The sequence below is a fragment of the Bos grunniens genome, chromosome 7, assembly GCF_055505025.1.
Source record: "Bos grunniens cultivar Pamir isolate PY7600 chromosome 7, Bosgru_T2T1.0, whole genome shotgun sequence".
Lineage (NCBI taxonomy): Eukaryota > Metazoa > Chordata > Mammalia > Artiodactyla > Bovidae > Bos > Bos grunniens.
The window spans coordinates 44,585,070-44,603,838 of record NC_141171.1 but is presented as its reverse complement, the minus strand read 5'-3'; the positions used below and the strand labels follow the sequence as shown (position 1 = coordinate 44,603,838).

Here is an 18,769-nt window from a genome sequence, read left to right as displayed (position 1 = left end):
CAACATGGGTTCAACTAGAAATTATCATACTAAGTAAAGTCTTTCAGAAAGAGAAAGACAAACGCCATATGACATCACTTAGATGTGTAATTTAAATATGACATAAATGAACCTATCCATGAAACAAACAGACTCATAGAGAATATACCAGTGGCTGCCAAGGGAGAGGGATTTGGCTGTGGGATGGAGTGGGAGGCTGGTGTTAGCAGATACAAGCTTTTATGTCTACAGTGGATAAGCAACTAGGTCCTACTAAATTCAATGTCCTATAATAAACCATAATGGAAAAGAGTATTAAAAGAAATATATATATATTATATTTAATATATATATAATTTGATATATTAAATCTATAATTTATATAATATATAAATAACATTAAATGTATATATTATGTTATTAATATATAATTATATATATAACTGAATCCATTTTACCATACAGCAGTTATTAACACAGAACTGTAAATCAACTATATTTCAATTTAAAAAAGTAAAAAAATAAATAAAAATAAGGCATCGGCCCTTCCAAAAATTAACATTTAAATTTTAAAAAAAGAAGCAATAGGCTTCTCTCTCAGAAATTTGGGGACCACTAAGCAGAACTGCCTGTTCACCCAGGGCAGCTCCACCTATCCTTGTCTGTGCCCACTCCACATACAGCTCTCATCATTCAGGCCTGTCAACATCCTTCAGAGGAAAAACATCCTCCCTGAACAATCCCCAGCAAAAACCATGGGTAGGGGGAGATACTTCAAGCTAAGCCTGGCTGGGCTCATAACCAGCGAGCTTGACAACAGAGTACAATGAGCTCCCTGGGTGTCCAGCTGCTGAGACACTGAAGTATCTCCCAGGAGAGGACTTGTCCTGGGAGAAAAACAATCAGGCATGACGAACTTAACCCAGAGACCAAGGCTGATGATGTGATCAACTCTGTCCCCGATGATTCAACCAGGGTGTAAGAGAGAAGAGGGCTATAAAGCAAAACCAGGACCTCCTCTCCTACAAACCCTGCAGTGCAGCAGGACATCAGGGCCACAGGCATGAACCTGAAATACCCAAGAAAGAGACTCCAGGGAGAGAAGACATGCCTTCAGAACCAGGAGGATCTAACCAGGGTCAGTAGGGCCCAAGGGACCGACCAGAGCCCAGCAGTTGGAGCAAATGAGAACACAACCCAGACACCATCATGATCCCAGACTCAATCTGTTCACGGACATAAAGGTCAATCACAAAATACATGGGGAGATCATGCTGGGAAGCGATTCCCAATGGGCTAAGGGTCAAAAAAAAAGAAGTGTGAAAATGGGCCAGTCTGGAGAGTTTAAATCCCCCAGTTACTTTACAAAATTTGTAAAAATCAAACTGGTCTTCAGAGACTCAGACCTTCTAAATCTAAGTTCATGGGGACAGATTTATGGATCATTATTAAACTGCTGAGAAAAGGTATAAACCAGGAGGCTGTTAGACATAAATCAGACAAGTGAGTCTGCGGCCCCATCGGCAACAAGGAGATGTGGACATGGGCCAGCAGCACCTAAGTCTCAGGGACACTGGCTCAGAGCAGGTGAGGGACAAGGGAAGGCTCAAGCCTGAGTTTCACTCCCCTCACTCCAACCAGACCCAGCTCAAATTCTCTGCCCTTGGACTTCAGGCCCTGATGAAGGAGCCCAGCCAGGCCCATAGAGAGGAAGGATAAAGCCCTAGAAACAGTTGTTCCCTGAGCAGGCAGGTGTCCTGGGAAAGAGGAGAACTTGATGTCAATGGAATTTTCCTGGGTTGGAGTTTGGACTGAGCCCCCAAAGCTCAGGACATGGTGAAGACAGGCCTACACATTTCAAACAGAACAGCTCTGCCCACTAAATAAGACATGGCCAAAGGGCTTCCTTGGTGGCTCAGTGGTAAAGAATCTGCCTGCCAATGCAAGAGACTCAGGTTTGATCTGTGGGTCAGAGAGATCCCCAGGAGAAAGAAATGGCAACTCACTCCAGTATTCTTGCCTGGGAAATCCCATGGACATGGGAGCCTGGTGGGCTACAGTTCACGGGGCCACAAAGAGTCAGATACCACTGAGTGACTAACAAACAAAGAGACATGGCCAAGCAGGCCCTTCTTATCCACCTTATCACCCTCCTGCCCAGAAACACTCCCAGAGGAGGATCAGAGAGGGTGTTCAGCCCCCTAGCTATGTGGAAACTTCAGGGTTGCTGCCAGGAGGGAGACCCCAGTTCATCTCCCAGATGGTCCCTGAACTGTGGTATCACAGGCCCTGGTGTCTCTAGAGCTCTAGAAGTGTGGTGTGGGGAAGGGGAGAAGGCAGGACTCCTGTATCCACTTTACACACTGAGACTCACAGAGGTTACATGAACTGTCCAAGACGAGGCAGCCAGGCACCATTGCCTGTCTCTCCTCCTGCCTAGGTGGGCAGATGCCAACATCTCCTAATGCCCCCCCTACATGGACTGGACCAGTCACACCCTGAGGCCACCTGGCCATGGGACCACACTCCAAAGTCCCCTCCTTCCTTGCCCAAGTGTCCCCTCCCCATTGCACTTCCAAGATTCAAGCACCAGGCTGGGCTAGAATGGACCCCTGGAAAAAGGCCAGCCCTTTCTCAGACCCGCATGGGAATACTAGCACCAGAGGACCAGGACAAGGCAGATGGCACCAGCATCACTGAGGGTCTTTTGTTGGCACAGATAAGCTTTGTAATGAACAAAGGGAAAGGAAAGGACAAGCCTGCCGCTGTTTCCATCCCACCCCCAACACCAGTGACCAAGCCACTCTCCTGCTACAGCAGAGCTGATGCCAAGCTTGATTCAGCAAGGAAGGACACCCTTTTATTTTCCTCTATAAATTACTTTCCTGAGGAAAGGCATAAAATTGAACAGGAACTGTTGAGTTTAAATAGTTTAGGATGTTTTTACCTAGGAATGTCAGTGGGGAGTGAACAAAGCCCAGGCCCTGAAATAGGCCTCCGTCACTTGAGGCCTGACCTCTCCCATCCACTGAGATGACCTTGGTCCTGCTGCTTTATTCACTCAGCTCCTGTGGACCACCCACGTCATCCTGGGTGTGTCATAAGCATTGGAGTACAGCAGAGATTAGGTGAGACTGTGGTTCCTGCCTTCCGGGAGCTTACAGTCTAGTGGCTATGATACTAGCAAATAAGATGAGTACAGACTGTGATAATAATCATGATAGCTTACACTCCCTGAGCATTGACGCTAATGGCAGGCACTGTTCTCAGTATTTTACATGTATTAACTCATCTGATCCTACGAGGAAAGTTCTATTATCTCCATTTTACACAGGAGGCACTGAGGGATTAAATAACTCATCCAAGGTCACTCAGTCCATGGAGGGTCAGGAACAACACACACAGATGTGTCTGGTTCTAAGCCCTCTCTCTCTCAGCCCCCTCACTCTGCATCTCTTGTGATAAAACCACGAAGGAGACAAACAGGGTGATGGGAAAGAGCAACTGTGGGGATTCATTTTCACTTAGAGGAACCCAGGATGGCCAGAAACCTGAGGAAGCGAGCCAGGAACCATATGGACCCCTGTGGAGCAGGCTGCTGGCCACAGAAATGGCATCACAAACCCCAGATGCAAAACCAAGTGTAGGGGGATTTCTCTGGTGGTCCAGTGGCGGAGACTCTGTGCTCCCAATGCAGGGCACCCGGGTTCAATCCCTGGTCAGGGAACTAGATCCCACATGCCACACTGGAGATTACAGGAGTTGAGAGGGTTGCTGTTACAGTGAACACCAACAGCAGTCCCAGTAAGCCTGAGCAAACCAGTAAAGTCAGAGTGAACAAAAGAACCTCTGATGGGACAGTTGGGGCACAACTAAGCCTTGGTGCAGCCAAACAAATAATTTTTTTTCTTTAAATATTTTTTAAATATTTTAATATATTTTAACTTATTTTTTTAAAAAGCCAGTTGATGGATGATGAGCACATGCTAAGCCAGGGAGAGTGACAGCTCCCCTGGGTGATTCCCAGTCATCCCCATTCGGGGGAGGGGGCAGGGCAGGGCCCAGAGACTGAGTCCCATTTCCTCATCTGCCAGGGGGACCCTGGCACCTTCTGGGGTCTTTGAGGAGATCACATAAGATAAACCCGTATTATTGATGGAAAGCAGAGATCTTACACACTCCCCTGGGGAGCCAGACTTCCAGAGAGCAGCATGGAGCCGCCCCAGAGTGAGGCCTGGGAAGGGTAGGCTCAGAGCCCCAGCTGCCTGTGAGGGTGCCCTGGAATTCAGCTGGCAGACACTCTGCCCTGAGTTCCATGCCAAGCTGGCCTCTCCTGCCACTCACTTCCCACTTAGGGCAAAAACCATCTTTTTTTCCCCTCTCAGATCTGTAAATACCTAAAAACTAATTATAACCACAGTCCTATGCCACGAGATCTAAGGTCTTCTGTGGTAGTTTAGAGTTAGGGTGATAAAAATACAGATGTATGCTAATCATGGAAAAGGGGAGGGGCTTTCTCCATGATTATTTTGGCCTCAGTCCATCCCCCTGTCTGTGCCACATGCCGACAAGGTTCATCTCCTCCGTCATGTACATTCATCTCCTCCGTCATGTACATTCATCTCCTCTCCATGGACCAGGGAGATGTGAGGGGGAGGAGCAGGGTTCAGAAAAAAACTGTTCCCTTGATGTGAATAAACAAGTTCCTAACAATGAAACTGACATTCACTGAGCCAGACACTTACTGAGTCTATTTCATCTACTCCTTACAACAAGCCTATGAAATAGACAATGTTCTTGTGCCCATTTTGTGGATGAGTAAGTGGAGCCTCAGAGAGGTTAGTCACAGTCCCAAGGTCACACAGGTGACAGGGACAGGATTTGAACTGGGCCCTGCCCCACACCAGAGTCTGTATGCTTATGCCTCACCAAGAGAATTTTTTCACAGTTGAGACCCAGGTGGGTTTGATCTCACACTGAATGCCAATCTGCCTCATGTAACCTGAGGAGTAAGAAGAGTTAACATTTATTTAGGACTACAGGGATGATACGAAGGTATAGCCTGGGATTCCCATGAATTTAAGGTCATACATGTTAACAAATTACAGATAACCCCAACCAATCTACCCTCGGTATGATCCCAATGGGACAAAGATCTGTATTTTACTGGTATGACCATGTAGCAGCTTCTGGGTGTGTGTGCCTTCAATGGGGTTGGAGGATGAAATTGATCATATCTAAGCCTTGACATATCTAAGATTGCCAGGAGAAATATCAATAACCTCAGATATGCAGATGACACCACCCTTATGGCAGAAAGTGAAGGGAAACTAAAAAGCCTCTTGACGAAAGTGAAAGAGGAGAGTGAAAAAGTGGGCTTAAAGCTCAACATTCAGAAAACTAAGATCATGGCATCTGGTTCCATTACTTCATGGGAAATAGATGGGGAAACAGTGGGGAAAGTGGCTGACTTTATTTTGGGGGGCTCCAAAATCACTGCAGATGGTGATTGCAGCCGTGAAATTAAAAGATGCTTACTCCTTGGAAGGAAAGTTATGACCAACCTGCTGCTGCTAAGTCACTTCAGTCGTGTCTGACTCTGTGCGACCCCATAGACGGCAGCCCACCAGGCTCCCCTGCCCCTGGGATTCTCCAGGCAAGAACACTGGAGTGGGTTGCCATTTCCTTCTCCAACGCATGAAAGTGAAAAGTGAAAGTGAAAGTGAAAGTCAGTTGTGTCTGACCCTCAGCGACCCCATGAACTGCAGCCCTCCAGGCTCCTCCGTCCATGGGATTTTCCAGGCAAGAGTACTAGAGTGGGATGCCATTGCCTTCTCCGATGACCAACCTAGATAGCATATTAAAAAAGCAGAGACATCACTTTGCCAACAAAGGTCCGTCTAGTCAAGGCTATGGTTTTTCCAGTGGTCATGTATGGATGTGAGAGTTGAACTGTGAAGAAAGCTGAACACTGAAGAATTGATGCTTTTGAACTGTGGTGTTGGAGGCGACTCTTGAGAGTTTCTTGGACTGCAAGGAGGTCCAACCAGTCCATCCTAAAGGAGTTCAGTCCTGGGTGTTCATTGGAAGGCCTGATGCTAAAGCTGAAACTCCAGTACTTTGGCCACCTCATGCAAAGAGTTGACTCATTGGAAAAGACCCTGATGCTGGGAAAGATTGAGGGCAGGAGGTGAAGGGGACGACAGAGGATGAGATGGCTGGATGGCATCACCGACTCGATGGTCATGAGTTTGAGTAAACTCCAGGAGTTGGTGATGGACAGGGAGGCCTGGCATGCTGCGATTCATGGGGTCACAAAGAGTCAGATATGACTGAGCGACTTAACTGAACTGAAGCCTTGACAACTTTCATAAGATTTAAATGATAGTAACCAGGCTATTAGCCTATTGAATTCTGAGATCTCTATGATGAGAAAGGCAATGCTACCCAACTGCAAGACCCTTGACACCTTACAGCATCTCAGGGAGATATCTGTGCTATAATTCAAACTGAATGCTGTATTTTTGTTCCTGATAATTCCTTTAATGTAACACCTTTGAACCACATGAAAAATCAGATTTCTGCTCTAAGTGACCCATTCCCTAGTCTTGACAATCTTTAAAAAACAACTGGTGTCGGAGGCTCATGGCTAAAATATTTACTTTTAATTCCACTAATGTTATTAACTATACCATTTGTATTTTGCTTGTTTCACAGAATTATTTTTGTATTACTAAGTATATGACTGAGCCTTCAACAGAAATGATGACTAGACTTGAAGCAGTTGATCAAATGCATGTTTCGATATATGATCAATGATTGCAATAGTGTAACTCTAGAAGGCAGTGGCAACCCACTCCAGTACTCTTGCCTGGAAAATCCCATGGGCGGAGCAGCCTGGTAGACTGTAGTCCATGGGGTCGCTAAGAGTCGGACACGACTGAGCGTCTTCTTCACTTTCATGCATTGGAGAAGGAAATGGCAACCCACTCCAGTGTTCTTGCCTGGAGAATCCCAGGGATGGGGGAGCCTCGTGAGCTGCCGTCTATGGGGTCTCACAGAGTCGGACATGACTGAAGTGACTTAGCAGCAGCAGGGGCCAGGGGTGGCAGTAAGCACTGACATACACTATCTTGTTTAGTCTCCACAGGTAGATTCTGTGCTTATCCCATTTCACAAATCAGGAAGCTAATTGAAGTTTCCAGGGCTGAGTCACAGGGGCACCAGCCTTTGTGCTGTGTTGTCTGACCAGTCACAAGGGTGCTCTGGAGCAAACTGGCTTCAGGAATTTCTGATCGCTCCCTGCCAACCCATGAAGGAGGCCAGATTGAAGCTTGCCATGATGATGAGGGAATGCTGAGCTGTCTTGGACCATGCACTCCCCAGAGGAACCTCCCCAGCCCCAGTTATTCCAGGCAGGTCCACCAGATGAGTTGTGCCAAGGTCAATGGGCCAAAAGAGAGGCCCCACACTGGCCAATCCCTCTGCCCCACAGCACCTCAAACCCTGGAGTGCAGAACTGTTGGATCCCCATCATTCCTGCATCCTGGGAATGCCCCACCACAGGACACAAAGAGGAGGCACAGCCAGAACCCACCCCCAGATACAGGACATTGAGCACCACGCATCTCAGGGCCCCGACCCCCAAAAACAACTCCTACTGGGCCTTTCCCGGCACCTCTGGCCCTGCAGGAGTCGAGTCAGGGTGGGTGGACCAGTCAGTGGATGAAGGGTCTGTCCAAATGACCAGGAGAGCAATGTGACTGCTAGCACGGAGGCCCGGATGAGCCAGGAAGGACCCTGCAATACAGGGGGGACACTGCCCACTCTCCCAGCCAGACAGCCGTGCACGGCCAGCACCTGCCATAAGGAGGCAGCCGTATGGAACCCACCAAACCCAGCGCCCTCAACAGCTCCTGTGGACAACCATCCGCCCGACTCCCAGCTCTTTGGTTCAGCCCCCTCCCTTCACTTCCCAGTACTAATATTCTACTTTGTGGGGTCTCACTGTGTGGCCAGAATGGTGAGCCTCACACACAGTCTTGTTACTCCTCATTACCTCTATTTCGCAGAGCCTTGCCAGGGTCACCCAGCTGGTTCATGGTAGAGTCAGGACTGAGGCAGGTCTGTCTAGTTCCAAGACCATCCACCTTTTCCCTCATCCTCCAGGCCGTATCAAATATTTCTGCACCCAAATCCCAAGTGCATGAGGCACTGGGAACCCCCACCACCCTCGCCTCCCCTTCCACTGCCTCCTTCCCAGGCAGATGTAACTTCTCTCCCCACCTCCTGCCCCAGGCTCCCCACGTTGGCAGCTCCTGGACTAGCACACTGACAGGCAGATGCTTCAGACTCCCTGGCTGCAGTGTGGCAGTATCGGGCTCCCCAAATGTTGTTTACTAACAAGTCCCTGAGAATTTATGATAAAGTTGATGAGGCCTAACTGATGGGTCCAGGACCAAAGAGAGCCAATTACCCAACACTCACTGCTATGATCTTAAAACAGATGTTTGAGTGTGTAAAATTATAGCTTGTGGTTGAGAACTGCAGATACATTCCAACCTTCCCTTTCATTGCCACTCATAAATGTTAAATGCAGCAAGATCTACATCTGAAATTCATTTGTTGCCTTTAGGTCTCAGGTTTCTGAAGCCAAGGCTACATATGGGGCTGGGGTCCTGGTGATCACTCTGAAACCCCAGGAACAACAATATGAAAACAAACGGACCCAAAGCGCAGCAGAGGACAGGCCCCAGGGCCCACCTCCGACGACCCCAGGGCACAGGTCATAGGGGCCAACAGCCTCTGCCCTCTAGTGCTGATACTTCAGATGACCCAAACCTGGACCAGTAGACCACCCTTCCAGAACCCAAACCAGCCTGATTCTTGGCACATATATACGGGCCAACTAGGAAGGTGGATTCTTGCACATTTGGATGTGACTTACACTTAGAGTTATTCCTGCTTCTCTGGAAGTTTCCTGGGCCACCCACAGCAGGGTCTCTAGGAAGCCAGCCCTGCTCACATGTGCCTCCTCATACAACTGCCCACAGAGCAAGTCAGGGGTGTGGGGGTAGGATGGACACAGAAAAGAGAGTCTGGGAAAGTGGTGCCCCCAGGCCAGAATTCTCAATAGCAAAGTTTGACATTCTGCTCAAACCCGGAGACCCTTGCTGAGGGACCAGCCCCTGGACCTGCTCACGGGGCAATCCCAGAAACCCAGTCAACCCACCCTCGTCTCTGAGCAGATGTACCTTGAAGTCCCTGAGAAATTCACACATAAAGGGGCCACTTGTGGGTTGATTGTGTCCTTCACAAAAGGATAGTGTGAAGTCCTAAACCCAATACCTCAGAATGGTACCTTATTTGGAAATCTGTTGTTGTTCAGTTACTGAATTATGTCCAACTCTTTGTGACCCCATGGACTGTAGCACACAAGGCTCCTCTGTCCTCCACTATTCCAGAGTTTGCTCAAATTCATGTCCATTGAGTCGGTGGTGCTATCTAACCACCTCATCCTCTGCTGCCCCCTTCTCCTTTTGCCGTCAATCTTTCCCAACATTAGGATCTAATAGAGCCCTTACAACGGAGAAGGCAATGGCACCCCACTCCAGTACTCTTGCCTGGAAAACCCCATGAACGGAGGAGCCTGGTGGGCTGCAGTCCATGGGGTCGCTAAGAGTCAGACTCGACTGGGCGACTTCACTTTCACTTTTCACTTTCATGCATTGGAGAAGGAAATGGCAACCCACTCCAGTGTTCTTGCCTGGAGAATCCCAGGGATGGGGGAGCCTGGTGGGCTGCCGTCTATGGGGTCGCACAGAGTCGGACATGACTGACGCAACTTAGCAGCAGCAGCAGCAGCAGAGCCCTTACAAAGTGAAATGAGTTCATTAGAGTAAACCCTAATCCTTATAAAAAGGGGAAATGTGGACACAGAGGCAGACCCACATGGAGGGAAAACAATGTAGACACAGGAAGAACACCATCCACAGGTAAGGAACACCTGAGGCCATCAGAAGCCAGGAGAGCATCACAGGTAGATTCTCCACCACAGCCTCAGAAGGAACCAGCCCTGTCCATGCCTTGATTTCAGACTTCTGGCCCCCAGAACTGTGAGAGAATCGTTCCTCAGTCATATAAGTTTCCAGCATGAGGGACGTTGTGACAGCAGCCCCAGGAAATCAATACCCCCATTGTCACTGGGACTATAGCTGGTCAGACGCAGGGCCACCCCCCAACATGAGCCTCCTCCAGTCCTCGTAAAAGATCCTACTAAGTTGTTCACATGGTCCCCTGTTTTTGGTGACATTGTTAACTGAGCCATTCTAACAAATATGGCTGAAAACAAAGGAAATTTAATCACCACCAGGAGGACCTATGAAATAAGAACAGAAAGACTCAAGGGGCTTCCCTAGTGGTCAAGTGGTTAAGAATCTGCCTGCCAAAGCAGGGAACACAGTTCGATCCCTGGTCCGGGAAGATCCCACATGTTGTGGAGCAACTAAGCCCACGTGCCACAACTACTTAGCCTATGCTCTAGAGTCCGGGGGTCGCAATGCTCAGCCCACGTGCCCTGGAGCCCTGTGATCTGCAACAAGAAGCCACTGCAATGAGAAGCCTGCACCCCACAACAAAGAATAGCCTTCTCTCACCGCAGCTAGAGAAAAGCCCCCACAGCAACAAAGACCCAGAACAGCCAAAAATAATTTTTTTTAAAGAAAAGAAAGGCTCAAAACTGGCATCAAAATAGAAGTAACTGTCCCCAAAGATGACTTACCCATGTTTTCCAACCAGGAACAGCAACTGGGATGCCTGACTCTCTTGCGCTGGACTGGTCTCTCCAAGACCCAGGGCAGGTGTTCCTCTTCCCTGCTCCCTGCAGAGAAAAGAGGAGGTCACCCAGCTGTCAGTGCTCAATTGCATAATTGCAATTATGCATGGGGGAGAAACCTCAGCCAAACCCATTTTATACTGAACGTTGGAAACTGGGGAGTTGAACTAGGAGAGCAAATAGCCAGCATGTCCTTGGCACTTCCAGAGACCCAAGGGCCTGAAACCCCCTCCATGGCCATCTTCGGCAAGCCACTGGCATCCTTATCAAGGTGTCTCCTCCCACAGAATCCCCCAGGCCTCATCTTTTACCCTCAACTCCCTCTGCCAAAGGGCCACGACTTGGAGGAGGTGGTCTGAAAAGAAGACACATCCCAAACAGATTGTCCCACTTGTGGCTCACAGGATCCCCACTCTGAACACGTACTGTGTTTTCTTAACATATAACACTGTGCGTTTCCTAAAAGGCAGATTGATTCCTTCTAATTCTACTCGTAGCACATGTGAGCCCCCACCTAACCACAGAAACCTGGCCAGATCTCTGGCCACCCACCTTCACAGTAAAGCACCCAGCCCCAGGATTGCTATTTCCCAGAGATAATGGCCCTCTGCCCTGACCCTGCAGCCCACCCACTGGGCCTCACCTGAGACCCTCACCAGCCCCACTGCTGCCAGTCCGTCCCCTCCTGCTCTCTCCCCACAAACTGCCAGACGTCTCTACAGTGCAAATCAGACAAACTGTGTCTTTGCTTAGAAACTTACCAGGGCTTCTCAACACCCTCAGGAGAGAATCAAGGCCATTTTTGTCTCTTAAGAAAGATACAAGGCCCCAAGCCCAGGAAGTCCCTCCCCAAGTGCTTGGGACCTCCCCCAGGAAGCTGTGTGCATGGATGACTTACCCACCACATCCTATAATGGATGCCAGGCATCAGCACAGGCCCCACATAGATGACACCCACTGAACCACCCACCCCTTTGTCCTGCCTGTTCAAGAGAGCCACGCTTGGGCAAAGGTGCCTGGGGGCCGGCTGTCACCACGCACACACCAAGGTAACCTCGAGCTGCAGGGGGGCAGGGTGAGGGCCTGCCGCTCCCCGCTCCTCCATCACCAGGCCAGATTCCAGCTCGCTTTATAGACCCTCTCATGGAGCTCTGTGGCCTTTCCTAGAATCTGACCTTGCTCCCAGCACCCTCGTCTGGTGGTGCTTACCGTCCTCAATTTTGAAAGACCTTGAACTCCCATATAAAATAATGGCTGCAAAAAGGCATCCTGGGAGGGGCATTTTATGTGACTCCACCCACTGGCCCCTGACCCCCTTATCTCTGGGCATTCCTTGCCCTCACTTTCCATCCAGAGCCGTGTGCCCATCCCTGCCCACCTTTGGTCACACTCTTCCCTCTGCAGCTCCTGCACCAGCCCTTCTCTCTCTACTTGCCTATGCAGCCACCACCCGCTCACCCATTACATCTCAGCTCCACTCCCACCCTGCAGGTTGACTCTCAATTACCTGTTGATTTCTAGGGCCCAGTGAAGCGCTATGGGGAGATAGCTCTGGGTCCAGATGATATTTGCATCCTTGGGACAGGGCAGAGCCCTATGGTTACTCAAGATAATGTTTGCGGAAAGGACCAAGGAGCCAACAAATGAAGCCCAGGCTCCCCATTAGTTGCATCTTCCAGGTTTTCTGGGGCGGTTGCCATGGCTGCCAGGGGCCATCCTCCCAGGCCACTGCCAGCAGCCCACTCTGGGAGGTGGGCACCATGAACAGCAATGCCAGATTATCGGAAACTATTTATTTTGTAAACTCAAATTAACAGGAAGCAATTTCATTAACAGATAGTACTTCTTGATGAGTTCGTTCCGATTCAGGGCTTATTTTTAAACTGTCCTTAAACACTATGTGTAGCAGGCTGAAGAGCGGAGTCTGATTTAATGGAAAGTGCATGACATTATGCCTCACCTGGGAACATCGAAATCCTGAAGCTTTTCTCTTGAACTGTGAGGGCCCTTCCAAGCCACAGAAATCTCCTCCAGTTTGAGGAAGGGAGTAGACAGGGGTGTGCCTACATGAAACAGGGCTCTGGAGCCTGTGGGCCCAATTTGAGAAGGGAACCCAGCCCAGCAAGTGCTTCTCCACTCTGGAGAAGCTCTCAGCACAGTCAGGAAAAAGACACGCACTGAGAAAAGGAAATCACAGACTTACCTACCCTGGGGGAAGCGAGCTGCACCGTGGAGAGAAGCTGAAGGCCAGTGGGTCCCAGAGAAGAGAAGCCCCACACGCTAGAGACCGCAAGTCAGGGCAAATTGCTGAGGCCTTGGTCACACCGGGACCCATGTAAACTAGATACTGTGTCAGAGACATGTCATCCTGCCGTCACAAGTAGCCTCAAAGAAGTTCCAAACTTGATTTGGCATTTCCAAAAATAATGCTGCGTCTTCCTCTCCCTCTGCTCCCCACAATTCTACTTTCTCTTTCCACCTCCAGCCCACAACCACCTTCACCCTCAGCTGTTGGTTCTATCAATCAACAGCCTCATTTATTCCCTCTTTACCCATTCCCCAGGTTCTCTACACCCAGAACAACGGCATCAACCTCACCTGAAACTTGTTATATATACAAATCTTCAGACCCCACTGCAGACTTTCTGACTCAAAAATCCTATGGGGCGGGGGTCAGGGTCAGATTTTAACAAGCTCCCCAAGGCTTTGAGGCACAGTGGGGTCACTGCTTCACCTGGGAGGGGAGTCCAGGAGCGGATCCACAGGGAGGAGCCTCCCTACCACTGTCTGCCCTGCCACTTCAGTTCAGGCTCTTGCACTCATCTTCCTGATTTGGTATGAAAGAAATCTGGAAAACAAGTGGCCAAGACAGAACTCCCAGAGGGTGGGCCATGGCAGGAGATAATCCTCTTAAATGGATGGGAGTGGAGGGGAAGAACAGGGACCCTCCTACACAAGGAAAGCTGTGTCTCTCCTACCACTCAGAACGGGGTATCTACCACGAGGCAAGGAGAGAACACGAAACTAGGTGTCTGGAGGCTCCCGTTTCCCCCAGTCCTTCTGAAGCTTGTCATAATCCTCTGCAGCAAAGTCCAGGATTCAGAGAGGCACAATGCTGATGATTCGTAGGAGTCTCTATGCCCAGCTAGAGACCCTACCCTCTACAGAGGTCAGGAGCAACCCCCTCTTCTGGGGCTATCAATGGCATCACACCAAGTCAACAGGAGAGGCTTAGGTCAAAAGGCGTGTTGGGGCCTCTGGTGCTCGGTAAGATGTACAGCCCAGGGGCAGGAAGCAATACTCCTTCCCCAACCTGGCAGTGGAGGGGGCGTGGGCGGGGAGAGGGGCACTAGTGACCATACCCACTAGGAGGTCAGTGCCTGTAGGCTCCCTAGCTTGCCCATCATCAACGTTCCTCAGAAATCTGGGCTACTGGAAGGATTGTCGTTGTTCAGTTGCTCAGTCATGTTCGACTCTTTCTGACCCCATGGACTGCAGCACACCAGGCTTCCCTGTCCTTCACCATCTCCCGGAATTTGCTCAGACTCACGTCCATTGAGTCGGTGATGCCAGCCAACTGGAGGGATAAGGGCAAGAAAGAAATTTCTTCCACAGCCCTGAAGCTGCTTATACCTGGGTCAGCTGCTCCTTGTGCTGCTAATAGGGCTTAAAAAGGAAAATTACATGCCTAGAGCTTGCAGTATCTTGATCTTTTTTGTTTGTCTAGAATGTCTTCTACATCCATCATTTCCTGTGATGAGCAGAACTGGTGTGACCACAACTTCACCACTACGGCTTCTAGAGGTTACGTTTTTCAAAGTCAAAATATGGTCCATTGTGAGCATCACCTGGGAGCCTGTTAGAACTGTAATCTCCCAAGCCCCTACCAGATAAGAATCTGCCTTTTAGCAAGAGCACCAGCCTAGTCTGAGAAGCACTGGGCTGGGTGCTTAAGATCTGGGGTTAGTCCAATATTCTTTTATAACAAGCAATGCCACACTTTGAATGATAAGGACGTCTTACAAGCAAAACTTCATAAAAGTTCCCTGCCTTCTAGCCTGAGGCCTCTGTTAAACCACGTTTGTTTTGCTCTCAGCTACCCCAAAGGAGAGGAATTGAACGTCTGCATTCTCCTCAACTCCAGGACTCCTAAGGCGCAAAGCTGCTAGTCTGACACCAGTCAAAGGAAGAGCGATGTCGCCCTCAAGTGGCCACTTCAACCCTGCCGCTCACACCACACTAAATCAGAACTGACTGGAGGAGGAGGATCGGACTGTCAGGAAGCCAGTGCTACTCCAGATAACGCAGTATGCAGCGTTATTGTTTTGGGGGAGGTAAAAGCCCCATATTCCAGGCACACACTTTTCCAGAAGATTATTTGTTATTGTTCAGTCACTCAGTCATGTCCAACTCCCCTTGTGACACCATGGACAGCAGCACTACAGGCTTCCCTCAGTTCAGTCGCTTAGTCGTGTCTGACTCTTTGCAACCCCATGGGCTGCAGCACACCAGGCTTCCCTGTACATCACCAGCTCATGGAGCCTACTCATACTCATGTCCATCCCATCAGTGATGCCATCCAACCATCTCATCCTCTGTTCTCCCCTTCTCTTCCTGCCCTCAATCTTTCCCAGCATCAGGGTCTTTTCCAATGAGTAAGTTCTTCACATCAGGTGGCCAAAGTATTGGAGTTTCAACTTCAGCATCAGTCCTTCCAATGAATATTCAGGACTGATTTCCTTTAGGATGGACTGGACAGATCTCCTTGCAGTCCAAGGGACTCTTAAGAGTCTTCTCCAACACCACAGTTCAAAAGCATCAATTCTTCGGCACTCAGCTTTCTTTATAGTCCAACTCTCACATCCATTCATGACTACTGGAAAAACTATGGCCTTGACTAGACGGATCTGTGTTGGCAAAGTAATGTCTCTGCTTTTTAATATGCTGTCTAGGTTGGTCATAGCTTTCTTCCAAGGAGCAAGCATCTTTTAATTTCATGGCTACAGTCACCATCTGCAGTGATTTTGGAGCCCCCAGAAATAAAGTCTGACACTGTTTCCACTGTTTCCCCATCTATTTCCCATGAAGTGATGGGACCGGATGCCATGATCTTAGTTTTCTGAATGCTGAGTTTTAAGCCAACTTTTCCACTCTCCTCTTTCACTTTCAAGGGGCTCTTTAATTCTTCGCTTTCTGCCATAAGGGTGGTGTCATCTGCATATCTGAGGTTATTGATATTTCTCTTGGCAATCTTGATTCCAACTTGTGCTTCATCCAGCCCAGCTTTTCTCATGTACTCTGCATGTAGTAAGTTAGATAAGCAGGGTGACAATATACAACCTTGACGTACTCTATTCACTATCTCCCAGAGTTTGTTCAAATCCATGTCCATTGAGTCAATGACGCTATCTAACCATTGTATCTTCTGCTACCCCCTTCTCCTCCTGCCCTAAATCTTTCCCAGCATCAGGGTCTTTTCCAATGAGTTGGCTCTTCCCATCAGATGACCAAAGTATTGGAGTTTTAGCTTCAGCATCAATCCTTCTAGTAAACATTCAGGACTGTTTTCCTTTAGGATTAACTGGTTTGATCCTCCTGTGAGTCTTGTCCAGCCCCACAGTTTGAATGCATCAACTCTTCAGTGCTCAGCCATTCTTTATGGTCCAAATCTCACATCTGTACATGACTACTGGAAAAACCATAGTAGGGATTCCTGGCTCCGCCATCCACCTTCTCTGTGAGCTTTGCCTGCTTTGACCCTTTCCTCATCCACAAAGAGTTCAATGTTTTCAAATAGTTCTCATGTTTTTATTCACTGAAAATATTGTACGTGTGGATTCAAGAATCCCGTGCTTCACGCTGGCTGCCCGGGGCAGTGGTGAACAAGGCAGGATCCATCCTTCAGTTGGAAAATACAGATAAGGACAAGACACAGAGGAAAGGCCCCTCACTCAGCTTCATTTAGGACTGCATGTACGCTCTCAATTTTTAAGTTCTATCCCACACAACCCTCCTGGGCCTCACGGCAGTCTCATGTGAGTCCTAGAGGCCTGTCCACCAGCATTGCTCAAAGACACACTATCATTTGGGCCACCCTTTTTTGAAACATCTACTAAATTCAGCTCATCCTCAGAAATGCTTCACCAGGATTTACAATGCTTCGCTGAGTCACTGAGACTGTTTTCCAAGTGTGTTCCGTTTTCTCTCCCCTAGGCATTTAGCCAAGTCTTGACTGAATAGTCTATTTTAAAATGCACATAGAAAAAACAATGTACGTGGTAAGGGCCTGCTTACTTGTGATACGAATTTTGATCCTCCGTGATCCAGGACTCCAAATCTTACAAGTTCACCTGACCTTTGAAGGATGTAAACACAGACCCAACCAATGGAAAAGGGCCCCAAACACAGCTGTCTATATATTTTTTTCTGTGGGTTGTTTTTGAAACCAGCAAATCCCAGGTTAGAAGTATGTATTTCCCCTACTGTCCCTCCCTGCCCTTAACACCGTATCAAAACCAGAATGACAAGGTCAGGATTAGCCTGGCAGTTGCTTGTGTATATTGGACAGACCTGGAAAAGCATTCTGTATTTGGCTCATATGCTCTGAGGTCCTCCCTTCTCTGATCCACCAGAAACACACTCCCTCCTTTATCCTCCTGGTGCTTCTACCCCAACGTGGCCATTTTCCCATTTTGCCTCTAGCCTGCTGCTTAAGAGGTCTCCTCCTTCTTTTCTACACTATGACACCTGCCCCAAATTGCAGTACCCAGCTCAGATGACCAGGGCAGCGAGGGTCATATCCCAGAGCTGCTCCAGCCAGAAGCAAGGGAGCACTACCCAGGGAAGGAATGCCAGTCTCCAGGTAACTGGTGCAAATTCTCCCCATTTGCACACAGGACAGTGGGCCTAGGATGCTGCCTAACTTTCTTCCTCCCCAAGTTGATCCCTTAACTAGGCTTAAGCTTCCTGACCAAATGCTCTCCTCCACCTGAGGCCTCACTGCATGTTCCTGAAGCAACCCCACAGCCACTAACTCCACCAGCCATTGCTGCCTCTCACTTCTCAAACTCCCTCCTCCCTAACTCCCTCAAGCCCTACCTGAGGCATGGTCATTCCCCTCTGGCAGCTCCTTGTTTTGAAGCCCCCACTTCTTCCTGACACAGCCAAAAAACCATCCTTTACTCCCTAAGGCAGGAACACACCCTGACTTCCAAAGCTTCCTTCCACAGCAGCTGTAGCTACAGGATCCCTGTTCCATGTTCTACAACTTCCTAACCTTATCCAGACTGCCAGGAGTATCTGCACTGACTCCTACAGACCAGGAGCTTCATCTGTCCATTGCGTCCTTTATTCCAGCTTTGAAACCTTGGAGCCATTCTTCTTAACATATACTTCTAGGGACCTTCTCTCATGGTCCAGTGGCTAGGACTCCACACTCCCAAGTCAGATTTGATCCCTGGTCAGGGAACTAGATCCCACATGCCACAACTAAGAGTTCACATGCCTGCTACAACTGAAAAGATCCTGCATGCCACCACAAAGATCAAAGACCCCATGAGCCACAACTAAGACCTGATGCAACCAAACAAATACAAAAATAGAGCAAAACAAAACAAAGTCTAAAAATCAATCAAATACACTTCTAAAGACTCCAAAACGCTTATTACAGAAATCTTAGAAAACACAAACAAGCAAAAATTTCCTAACAAAAAATCACTCCAATCCCACCTTCAGAAAACCCCATTTCATTCTGAAACATCTAGCCAGATTTTACTTTTATGCAAACACATTCCATGTTCTTTCCAAATGAGAAATTGTGCATACTGTTTTGTAACTGACAAATTTTACGTAAGAAATGATCTGTTAAAGCCACTTAAACTGATTGAAATCAACCAAATATAGAGTGTATTACCAAAAGCCAGATCAATAATACGCCAATTGGTCCTTGAATCCTGG

At 48.6% G+C, this 18,769-nt stretch overlaps 2 long non-coding RNA genes across 22 annotated transcripts in view; one reads left to right on the top strand and one right to left on the bottom strand.

The window, feature by feature from the left end:
* LOC147369365 (uncharacterized) overlaps positions 1-13,352 on the bottom strand; it is a 166,979-nt gene extending 153,627 nt beyond the window's left edge. For 10 of the 19 annotated variants that reach the window (XR_015167400.1, XR_015167402.1, XR_015167401.1 and 7 more), the window contains exons 1-2: positions 13,017-13,154; positions 10,760-10,858 (exon numbers count right to left, since the gene is read on the bottom strand). This is a non-coding gene — a long non-coding RNA (uncharacterized LOC147369365). Of the gene's footprint in view, positions 1-10,759; positions 10,859-13,016 lie in introns of all 19 variants that reach the window. The other 9 variants (XR_015167390.1, XR_015167393.1, XR_015167395.1 and 6 more) reach the window with 6 other exon arrangements.
* Positions 13,353-13,944: 592 nt separating this feature from the next.
* On the top strand, positions 13,945-15,043 carry LOC147369364 (uncharacterized). Of its 3 annotated transcripts, none has more exons than XR_015167403.1 (3): positions 13,945-14,080; positions 14,541-14,775; positions 14,910-15,043. It is a non-coding gene; the product is annotated as an uncharacterized LOC147369364 (long non-coding RNA). The 3 variants fall into 3 exon arrangements; XR_015167405.1 differs by having other exon boundaries at positions 14,541-14,617; positions 14,910-15,036; XR_015167404.1 differs by having other exon boundaries at positions 14,541-14,650; positions 14,910-15,036.
* Positions 15,044-18,769: the final 3,726 nt, after the last annotated feature.